The 12,496-nt window shown below is 34.9% G+C and overlaps 1 protein-coding gene across 2 annotated transcripts in view; it reads right to left on the reverse strand.

The window, feature by feature from the left end:
• LOC6049362 overlaps nucleotides 1-7,059 on the reverse strand; it is a 49,184-nt gene extending 42,125 nt beyond the window's left edge. For both annotated transcript variants that reach the window (XM_038256742.1, XM_038256740.1), the window contains exon 1: nucleotides 6,267-7,059. The gene's annotated coding sequence lies outside the window, so the exon portion shown is untranslated. The remainder of the gene's footprint in view (nucleotides 1-6,266) is intronic.
• Nucleotides 7,060-12,496: the final 5,437 nt, after the last annotated feature.

Here is a 12,496-nt window from a genome sequence, read left to right on the forward strand (position 1 = left end):
TTTGCGCGGTGCAAGTTCAAGGTATAGTTGGTGCGCGCGGTGTCTTAGTCTGCAAAACAACCACGTTGAAAGTAGGGGTAGCGAATGGTGTAACTTGGCGGAAAATTATCTATTTTCTTTGGGCATTCCCTAACACCAGCGAAAAAAAAAGTTTTTTAAAGTCCAACAGAATTATTTGTTTTCTTTATTTTCTTGATTTTGCAGGTTTCATTATCCTAGTGAAAATTGATTGGCATTTATAAGGCCATTGTACATATTTTATAAGTTTATCGTCACTTTTGATAGCTCACGTCTGCACTGAATTTGAATGGAGGTTTACATGCAATCAACTGCATGGATAGAAATCCTGTGTTGTCGAATTTGACAACATTGTAATGTTTCCAACGTAGTCAAATTCAACAACACAGATATACCGGATTTTCTTACAGCCTTTTGGCCCTGCGGGCAAGATCTTATTTTTCTGAAGCAGTGGCGGGCCGGAACTTATGTTTGGTAGAAGTTAAAAAAGTTAACTATTTTTTCATAGTTTTTAGAAAGTTCTTTAAAAATAAACAATTTAAAAACCAGTGTTGCAAATAAGATTCATGTAAATGTGCTAATTAATTTAATTTTTGTTTTGTTTTTATTTGTATTGTAATTGTTTTTGTCGATTGCATTTAAAAACCTTGATTAACTCTAAAAAGTTCAAATTTCTTTGGTTGTTGCAAGTTTTTTAAAACTTAACTTCTTTAACACAACAATTTATTTAAAAAAAAAACAATGATTCTGATACTAAAAATATTATACAAAATATTTGAAATAATGTTAAACCCGCAAAAAAATAGAAGTGTACAACAATATACTTCCTTGAAGTAATGAAATTTCTTAATTTGAAACATTTTATAAGTTATTGAAAATATTTGCGACTACCTTTATTTTCAGTATAAACTAGAGCGTCCAATTTCCCATCCCGGGATTTCCCGGAAAAAAATATTTCCCGTTTCCCGGGAAATTTGTAAATTTCTCGGGAATTCCCGAAATACAAGCAGAAGTAAACATTTTCCTACCTTTTTGGCACCAATGTTTTGAAATTATACAAAAAATAATAATTGGAGATTTGATTTTTTTTAGTTCCATCTACTGTTCATTTTAACAAATCAGCTTGTCTGTAAATTTCATGTCAAGATTTAATTCAGATAATATTTATTTCTGATGCATTCACCACTAGGAATATTGTTTGCTTATATGTTGGACAAGAAAACTTACGCTGTTATGGAATGAATAGAAACTATTTTATTTTTGACAACCTTTTTTAATGTTTTTTTTTGTTATATCATTTGAAAATAAGATATTTACATCTTCCGACCAAGATCAACATTGAGATTTGTTTGACTTTTTTTTACCTTGAACATGTTGGATGGAAACTGAACTGATATAATTAAATTTTTAAAAAAGGTTTGTGTAAGAAGAATTTGTTTCTTAGTATTCGAGAAATTACAGATTGAAGTTAAAAATTTATGAAACACGTGAGCTACCAAGGGCGTAAGAGGGTTATATATGAAAAAAATATCGTTGAATTTCAACCACTTTTAAATGCTCAACATTATTTTAATCTAATTGATTTATTAGGCTGAATACCATATAACTAAAGTAATATGTATCATAAAACCATGAAAAACAATTTAAAAACAACTTCGTATCAAATTTTCAAGTTGAAAAATAGTGTTTAAGGTTAAAAAGTGCTAGAAATAAGATTTTTAAGTAAAATTCAATGATTATTTATTTATTCACATGTTGATTTTTTGGTTTTTTTTTTATTTTAACTTTATGGTCACTGAGACAAATTTAAAAGCAATTTTATGGTTGTGGAGCATAGATTTACACTGTCCAAACACATTGATTTAAAAAAAATCCTTCTCAACAAAAATACTAATAATATTTTTTTTCATTTGGGACGATTTGAATGATTTCAAAATTAGAAAGTTTATATATTTTCTCAAAGTTGCATGATTTTTTACAAGCAGTCAAGCCATTAATTGATCCTCACACTCATTTTGACCATTAAAGTTGTTGTTCTATACAATTTCGTTGCAGAAGATTAATCAGAACAGGATTAGAATAATTTTCGTTAAATTTCAAATTTCCCGGGAAATTTGTTGAAAATTTCCCGTTTCCCGGGAATTTTGTAACCCCGGGGAATTGGACGCTCTAGTTTAAACGTTTAGCTTTTTAAAAGCTTTTTTTTTCAAACAAAACATTATTACTGAAAAGCTGGTCTAAAATAACAATTATTATGAAGTTCCTAAAAACGGAAATACAAAAATACTGTTTGAAGAACTTATCGTTTCAGAGATATTGTCATTACGCTTCAGAGATACGTTATAGCTTCAGAGATATTGTCATTATTCTTTTAAAGGACAGTTCTAGCCACATAATCTTGAGATTTTACCAAAATATCACCCTAAATTTCAACCTGATTCATTCACCAAAAAATTGTTAATTTTTGAAGGGTTGCGTGCAATGAGTGAAGTCTTTTTCTTTTGACCAGTAGTTTTTAAGATATTAAAAATAGTATTCGTAATAAAATGACATTATTTCTGAAACGTTAATAATAACAATACGTAAAATACAACAATACGTAAAATATGTTTGTTTTTGTTTTTCAAAATGTAATGTGTTCAAAAGCGAATTATTAAAAAAAAACCCTGAAAAGCTTGAAACCTGTGTTTCATAAGGTAAAAATGCAGAAATAAACGCAGTAAAATGTATTCTAAACAGTTTACAATCCACTGAACATGATTCTTCCCTGAGTATTTCCATTTTTTACATATTTTTTTTGTTATCCCATGCTACGAAATAAAGTTCAAGGGGAGGACCATGTCTTTGCAAAATTCAACATTCAAATAACGCAGGCCTAAGCCAATTTTATCTTTTTGGAAGATTTCTATCCGACCGGTCTTCTCAAAACCAGTAATGATCATGTTTAGGAAAGTCTGTGAGAAAAAAATATTTTTAAGATCCTGTTTTGTATCCACTACCGTATTACACATTATTGAAAAAACAAAACAAATACATTTTTTATAATGAAATGACAACTTTTAAGTAATGTTTTCAAAAATTCCATAAGTTTGTAGAGATTTCTTGCATTTTCTTTTCCATTTAAATCATATTATTTTGCCATATTGAAATGTGCGTCGGTATTTGAAAAATCTAAAGATATTTTTTTTTCAAAATGTTCAAAATTTCACACAGGTTTCACTTTTATACATTAAAAATCTGTTCAACTTATCATCGATTGAAAATTTAAAGTCAATTCCCGAGCAGACGGAAATAACTTGGGAATAACATTTTTTGATATTTGAAAATACTAGGCCAATAACATTTTATGTTATTTATAACAAGATTTGTTATTCGTCGTTATGATTTTTTGTTATTGGATTGTTATTGTAATAACAGACTAATAACATTTTTAGTTATTCTTCGAACAAATCTTTGTTATTATTTTTTGTTATTTTAACAACTAATCCGATCATCCCAATAACAGTTGGCAGTATTCTTCCATAACAAAAAATGTTATTCCAAAGTTGTTTTGGCTTCAAATCAATATCAGACCAATAACAAATTTTGTTATGATACCATAAACTGTTATTTAACCCTTATGAAAAAATGGATTTTTCAAGAAGAATCCATAACAATTTCTGTTATTTTTACAGTATTTGTTATTGAAATTGCATGAATTTAGTTATTACCGTCTGATCGGGTTGGGATGAACATAAGCTCTTCCAAAAACTTTTTTTTGTATTTTTTCATTTTTGCAAGGTTTTATTTCAGCACGTTGGACCAACAAGGTCTAAAAAACCTAATGGTAGAGAATTATCTCTGCTTTTCGATTGTTTTTTTTTTTCAATGGTCGAAAAGAATGGATACTATTTTTAAAAATAAAAAAGGGAATAGTCACTAGCGTGCCCAGGTCCTCAAGGAAGGTGGGGCAAAAATATTAGAGTTTTGAAAATTTCGTCGTTTATGGACACCCCCTGCCCAATTTTAGAACAAATTTCCGAGGATGGTGGGGCAACTGCCCCATGTTGCCCCACCCTGGGCACGCTAGTGGGAATAGTTTAACTTAATAATCGACTAAAAAACAAAAAAAAAAATTCTCAAAAATTTACAAAAGTACTATCGCATAAAAAAATTAGTTTTGATATTTGTTCTGTGCATTTTTGATACTTTCCAAAAAATACAACCTTTTAAAAAAAATCATAAGGCTGGTACAAATATTTTTAAAAGTTTTTGTCACCCCACCCCCTTCAAAATTGGCCCGAAAAATCAGGGGGGCAAAAAAAATATTTTTACAATAAACTTCAAAATTTCAATGAAAATTCAAGTGCAACCAGCTGAAATCAAATTAAAATCAATTCTCCTGCGTTTAAAATCATTTTTAGCATGTTTGGGTTTATTAAAAAATCTTAAGATTTTTTGAAAATTTTTGATGCAAAATCTTTTTTTTTTCGATACAATTTTTGATTTTGTCAGATCTTAGATTTTTTGAAAACTAATGATTGCAAAACAACTGATCTAGTGTAAAATGCATTTTAAAGCACTTTTTTCATTTAAATGTGAAGACTATGGCTTGTTATTTAAATTTTTATATTTTTTTATTTTTTAGCCCCCCCCTTGACCTCGGCCAGGGCCGAGGGACAAAAACTTTTTTAAATATTTGCATCGGCCTAACTTGACTAAAAACAAAACGTCCGGCATTTCCTACTGCTCAAAAGGCATTTCCTACTGCTCAAAAGTTGGCACTTTTTGTCTTCTAAAATATCTGAAGTAACGCGAGAAAATGGCTGAATATCATTTTGACAGTTGGAACTATTTTGCAAATAGTTACATGTTGTCTCGAAATTTTCAAAATAGTTCAAGCTGTCTAAATGCTTATGCTATTTTTGTCTGAATAGTTCTTATCATTAGCTACAACTTTGCCGAAGACACCAAATCGATCAGAAAATCCCAATAAAAAGAAGCCACCATTTGAGGTTTTTCAAAATGATTTGTATTTTATTCTCTAAAATAAATCAAATTTGCATAGTTTATTTTTCAGAAATAAGCATTTAAAAGACATGCAGATGATCAATCTAAAGAATTTGAAATGAATAATTAATTAATTGATCGAGAACCGATCTAAAAACGGCTTTGTTAACAATTGGCGCTTATGACCTAACCAGTGGAGCTGTTCAATTTGTCACTGAATAACAACATTTTCATAATCACGAATTAAGCATGCAAATTCAACATTTAAAATTGTTATTCACAAACTAGAATCATTACACGATATATTGAGCTGATTCATACGCAATGCTTTACATTTTTCTATTACAAAAAACAAAGTTACTTTTAAATAACAGATAATCAAAAGCATCAGTCCAACTTTCAAAACGAATCGATCTCCATAATTACACCAAAATTGATAATTCATGTGAAAAACATAATCACAGAGTTTAGCACGTAACAAACGCCTTTTTACCGGAAACAAAACGCTCGACATCCCACAGTTTCATTTCCACGCGAACGATTAAAAAACAGACGAAAAATTATTCCCATCATCATAATCACACACAAGCACTCCGTTGCAATTGGTGCGATCCGCTTGTTTCCCTTTTAAACGCCCAACACCCGACACACGCACTATTAGTCGCACTATTAACGGGTAATCGATCAAAAAACATTTTCCGTCAGGAGAAAAACACGCCGAATATCGCTGCCGATTATCACAGCGACGGGGCAATTATTCTCATTTTCTCCCAATCTTGATGTGGAAACTGTTTTTCACCCATTTTACATGCTAAAAAGGAGAGTTTCACTCTTTGGGACCCTCCAAATCTCGCATAACAGTCCCAATTTGGTACACCTTTTTGGGGGGTCTAAATCACATATATTAGCACCAATTTGATGAAAATGCAACACAACGTGAACAACGTGAAAAAAGTTGCAAAAGAAAGTCCATAAATCAATTATCACACTTTGCGTTCAAAGCTCAACTCTACACACAGACAAACGTGGTTACGCAATGCCCTTTTTTGGACAGGTACAAGTTTATATCACCAACAAACTCCACGTGGGATTGTTGTGATGAAGATGAAAAAAAAACGAAGACGAGAAGCGTTAAATTAACGGAACGACCACCAGAGGGTCCAAAAATGGCCCCTGCGGGCAGGTTATAATCGAGTTCGTTCCGCAGGCAAATTTCCACAAGCCGAGGGGGTCCCAATTATTCCGAACCATTCTCTTACCCCGTTTGCACAAGACGTTCATCAATGGTATATCCACACTTCTTGTTTTTTGTTTTTTTGTTTCGCTGGTGATTGTTGTTGAAGCTGGTTGTCGTTGTTCAGTTGTGGCCAGGTGCAGCACCACTCAGCATGATCCTTCCCTCCCCGTCTCCGGAAACAGTTGGTGATCTTCAACGGCGATCTTCACCAGATCTACACTGGTTCAAATAGGCACTTTGTATTGCTCTTCACCAAAATCTCACTTTTTGACCTTCACGCTTCCTTTCCCTTTCACTTTGAGGGTGCCAACTTTCCCGTTCTCTTCGACCTTCTCGAGGGGTCCCAACACTAACCCCAAAGGTACACCCCACAGAATCTCTCCGGACACTACTTCCAAGCTCAACACCTGACGAGAGGGGTCCACCGGAAACCCGTCCGAACCGTTCGCGATCTCGAACCGATATGCAGGTCTTGGATGCTGGCGCGTCGCAGGGTCCCAACAGCGCGCGCGATCTTCGTATCTCTTCCCTTCTTTCTCTCTCTCTCTCTCTCTGTTCGTCCACGATCTCCACCTCGCGTCGCGACGATCTCGGCTTTTGTTTTTGACGTTTTGCACACCTTCACCACCGATCGTGCCTCATTAACCGAGAGGTCGTGATCACCCGCGAAATGGATCCTTTCTCCGGCGTCGCAGAACGTTGACAGGACGGACACGATCGCGCGTAGTGACGGCGGGCAAATGGGCTAGGGTCCGCCCGGACCGGCTGCTCTATATTAAACCTTTCGCGCGCCCCCTCCGCGGTGAAGATCGGCGAGAGTTCCCGGGCTGCAGCATCCGACCAAGTTGTGGCTGGCTTGTGACAAACGACTTTGTCACGCTCACGGCTTGGGGTGACCACCGGCCGGAGTGACCAAACTAGTTTCACGCCTCCGTTTCCCACCTGCGACGCGACAGCGAGAAGAAGTCGCGACGCCAGCGATGGGTGAGAGTGAGAGTGAGTGAACGGTGTTTGTTGTGGGAAATTGAGGAAAGTTGAGAGGAACTCTCACTCTCGTTTGGGGTGAGAGGGGCTTTGTAGGTGAGTAAGTGACCCTTTAGTAGGTTTTGCGACTTTTTGCATGGAATGAGTGATAAAATGTGGGTGTGCCTTGAACAAACAAGTTGCGTGGAGTGTTTAAAAAAATCATAATATGATGATATCATAAATTAAATACTAGTCAATAATTTCACTCAACAACATTTATGCAGTCATTATATTACGTGAATCCATAACATGATGAAGTATGATGGAAATAATTGAGATTTTTTTTTCTTGGTTTATTTTACAAAGTATCAACAATTTAAAATTTTTCTGAGTATTATTTTATTCCAAAAATTCAAATTTGGTCCAAAACCATTTTTTTTTTTTAGTTCATAAATCTCCTTTACAATTATTTGATCGGATTCTGAAATAAAATTTTCCCAAGTGCCACCAAATAACGCAAAAATAAGTATTGACTCTTTTTATTTGTTTAAAATCATCTGCTGCAAAAAATATGAATAAAAAAGTATTAAAAAAATTTGCCTGACTTATCACTTTTTATGACTGAACAACTCACTTTTTTAACGAAAATCAAAGAGGGGAACCGAGTTTAAGATCAAAAGTGTTCAAATTAAAATAATAACGTCAATAAGAACCGTCAGACATTGAGTCTGGAGGGTGAGATTGGGCCAAAGTGATTTTTTACGGATTTTACCATTTCTCAGATACTTCTCAATGAAACTAAATTATGTTAAAAGGTTTGTGCAAGGGACATCTTAAGATGCCTTTTCTGAAAACAATCTCGTTCCTAGAACAAATCGTGTCATTTAAGCAACTGTCTAAAGTAGAGGCACGTTTGTGGCCAAAAATGACCTCTCGAAAAATCAAATTATTAAATTTTTTGTTTGAATTCATCAAAAAGGTACCCAAATGTTTGAAAATCTCTACTTCAAATATTTTAGCATGTCAATACGATTCCCTCGAACAAGAAACACTGTTGGATGACTTGTTTTTACTATATCTTTGTATTTGAGCATCATTTTAGTTTCACTTGACCCAATGTCACCCCCTCAAAGGGGTGAGATTGGGTCAATTTTCAAACGATTGTCATTTAAATTACACCATATTTTGGGAAAATGTTAGTAAAATATCTAAAAACAATTCTACGATAAAAGATTTTCGATGTTATTCAAATTGTTTTTGTTATTAAGAAATTACGAGAGGTGTATAGTTTTTTGACCCATAGTCACCCCCACTGACGGAACATTAAAAATCAATAAAACTTTGCTAAAAAACATTAGAAAATTAATTTTCAACAAAATATATGATAAAATTGCCATTTAAAAAAAATATTTTTTTATTCTAAAAAAAAAGAAGCCTAATTTCATAAAAAATGATCAGTCCCACTCGTGTGGATCAATTGGACCGCGCACTGGATTCACAATCAAAAAAAAATCTTTGTGTAAATATGGTTATTCGGCGCCATCGCTCCGTGCCATACTTTCATACACTTAGGAGCCCAGGTTGGAGAAGTCCTTGTAGATAAAAAGGAAGACTCTAGTGGTTGGTACTAGCAATGGTGGCCGACAGCTATAAAGTCAACTTCGTTAATGGAAACAAATTCGGAAATATTTCACCCTTTTTAAATTATGTTTTCATTGCTAAATGAGGTGTTAGACTACGGTAAACAAATGATAAAACTTGCCTTATTTGAACAGTTTGGCAGTTTGCCTGCTTTGTTTGTTTTGCAGAAACGTCAGTCTGCATGCATTTAACTTTGTTCGCGAGTTTGACTGAAAAACACGAAAAAGTGTGATTTTTTTTCGTATTTTTGTCGTAGTTTAAGACTTTGTGATTTTTACATACTTTTCTGCCTTCTTTTTTTGTATGTTTTACTGAATTAAAACATCCAAATTAATGATCACTAGTGCCAACTATTTGTTTTCAGCATAGCTTGAAATAATCGAAACAGATTTTTTTTGGAAATTATTAACAATCAAATTTAAAAGTTTATAAAAACTTATTTGAGATTCAAATAGTAGGTACTTGTGAGATTAAGATAAGGTGAACCATTTTATGTTGTAATCTAATCTAATCTAATCTAATCAGACCCTAGCGCAGCCAATCTTTCGAAGGGATCCTGGAGAGTGCCTTAGGTTAGATGACGCCTAGCACTCTTCTTGTCATTTATTAACATTTGCAGTGTGCCATTGCATTAGAATGCATTGAAACATCACAAGCGTTAAAGCGGCCAGGCCTACTGCGTAAAGCCGTATCGCAGAGATGATTCGTAATTGGGTTGAGTTTGAGCACTAAGTGTTCGAACAACTTAAAAAAAACCTCTTTTTTTGTACATTTTTATTTTATTGGCTGGTGGCTCAAAATGAGACCGCAAATATTATTTCAAAACAGCGCATTGTTTGTTATTTAACTACAAAATAAGGCGTCATCCATAAAGTACGTCACGCTCTAGAGGGGACAAGCGAGACAAAGTGTTACAAGGAGGGTTCATGAGACCGTGATCTCACAATTTTGGTTGATGTGCTTCAAAAGACCTTTCGAATGCATCTAAGAGAGTTGGAATTGATCAAGTTTTACGCAAATGGGAGCACTTTTATGATTGTTCATGTTTTTTTAACCTCAAAATTCAATGCCCGTTTAACCCCACTTCCATTTGTCACAGAGTGCTCATATTTGGCATGAGTTCATCTCATGTATAGACAAACAAACGCTGAAAGTTTCGTCCAAATCGGAGCACCTCGATATGACCTGTTACACACTGGTGAAAAACTCGCTCTTAAATAAAACTGGCTTTTCATAACCTCAAATTCTACCTTCACAAACTACTGAAATTCAGTAAGCTAGAAAAAAACAGTCTTGTTTTACCAAAAAACCAGTTAAGATTTACAGATCATTCGGTTATTTATACAATGAAAAGGTACACAGTTTATCAATCAATCGGTAACTCGATACAAAACGAATAGTGAACTTTAACCGAACGGATTACCGATCGTTTATCAGTTGAAAAATCGGTAAAATTTTACCGAATTCTGTAAAAATATCTGTGTAGAAAGCTTATTAGCGAATTCGGATGCGCGGATTCTCATTTTCTTTCGAAATTCTGAATACGCTCTGTATAATTCATATAATTATATTATTATACAATTCAGCCATGCTTTGTGAGAAAAAATAAAATAAAATATGGATTCAGAAATAATCAATAAACTTCATTTAAAATATACTGGAAGCTAGACACTAATTCCAAGTAATTCATTTCAATTTTGAGCAATTTCGTTTAGTTTCTAATAATCCCCAGCAATTCTGGGAAAGCAAAAGTAATCCGTGACATATTGCTAGTAATCCTGGCAATCCAATTCAGACTGGTCAGTAATCCAGCAGGTGAGGAGGATAAACAAGTTTTTATGTAAACTGCTGGAAACCCCTTGGCCGTTGCAAATATGTTTCAAAGTTTATGTCGCCCTCTATTCATAATTGTTCCGAAAAATCAGGTGGCTACAAAAAACTTCAAAATTTTAATGAAAATAATAGTCAAATCATTTGAAAAATAATGTACAGCACCGCAAAAACGGCTTAAAGTGCCCTATAGAATCAAACGTACAAAAATAAACGTAATAATATGTTTTAAAATATTTTTTTTATTCAAGTTATTTCTGAGAAAATAAAAATTTCATGCTATGATTTTGCCTCTCGATTTAATGAGAAATTTTTGAGGCGAGGACGATACACAAGTTTTTATGTTAACTAAGATACTTGAACTATTTTTTGCTTCGCTGTGCATCAAAGATTTGTAAAAAAAGTTAGTGAGCAAAATTTAAATATTTAAAAAGGATCACTTCTATTTAATAATTTTTGGTGAAAAAGCTAACGGTGTGGAAGATTTTTTTTGAGAACGCAACTAAATCTGGATTTTCCCAGTAATTACCAAAAAAAATAAGACCACTCAACATTGAAGAGTGCAAATTAAAAAAATATCACTATTAAAAACTTAAGACCTTTTTTATTTAGGGTAAAAGTATCAAAAAATGCTGCAGATGGAGAGAATACTAAATTAAAATAACAACAAATGATTGAGTTGTCAAACTAATTCCAAATAGAAATGTTTAATTTTCGTCCAATCTTGACTTGATCTAGATTACGAAACATTGTACAAAAAATACCTAACGTCTAAACCATGTCTATCAGCAACTCTCTGGCGGTGGCGACGCACGCAAACACAATTACCGCTCGTCACGCCCGATCGCTATCACATTGTATAATTGACCCAATATTTAAAATTATCGTAATTATATCCCAGCCCTCTCTCTCCCGGCTAGTTCAGTAGCAGCACGCAGTTTCGAACCGTAACAGTGACATAATCGGGCAGCCGAATCAATCAGACGACATCAATCGGTGTGTTCAGCAGACAAACGTGATCAAGCGACGAACCTGTTCACCAGATGATTGCTGCTGCTGGAACTACCTCTCAATCCAGTGTCCCTAGGTTTCACCGCTGTCGACGTCTAGCCAGGTCGTATGTATAGCAAATCTGTTTTCGTCCCGGGACGGTGGCCGATTGCCGGAGGGCGTGTGTCCCAGGGTGGCCCCCTCAACCTGAACCTCAACGCTCTCTCAATCAACACGAGCGCGCGCGCGGCCATTGCATAACGTCCTAGTCGTCGTCGTCGTACACTTCCTAATTCGATAGACCAAAACAAGAGGAGGGAAAAGCAGCAAACCCCTCCGGGTGCAGATAAACACCTATAAACTCCGCTCCGGTTGTTCGTGGCCAACTCTGCACCTACCCGCGACGAGCCTGCTCTAAAGGAATAAACCGTCATCTAATCGAAAAAAATACGGTTAAATCATACCTTGGAGAAATACGCGCCGGCGATAGACGGCGGCGTGGAATTCAGCAGGGCCGTTTGATCGTAGCGGCGATGACGACGGTTTGTGGTCAGGTCCTAAAACCGTTTGCTCTCTGAACCGCCCCTGAAAGTGGATCGCACTTTAAAAAAAAGCGATCAATCATGAGCAATAAAACAATAATCAATTGCATAACGATTCCGCGAGAGCCTTCAGCGAGGCCACTTGCCAGCTGAAGAAGGCCCCTTTTTTTGGGGGGTTGTTTACAGTTTGAGGGGAAGAGTAAAAGTACTATCCCCTCAAACTGGGTTCCATTTCGTCCTCGACGCCGACAATGACTTGGTGCTTGGCAGGTTGGGCAGGTCA

This window comes from Culex quinquefasciatus, chromosome 2 (assembly GCF_015732765.1).
Source record: "Culex quinquefasciatus strain JHB chromosome 2, VPISU_Cqui_1.0_pri_paternal, whole genome shotgun sequence".
Classification (NCBI taxonomy): domain Eukaryota; kingdom Metazoa; phylum Arthropoda; class Insecta; order Diptera; family Culicidae; genus Culex; species Culex quinquefasciatus.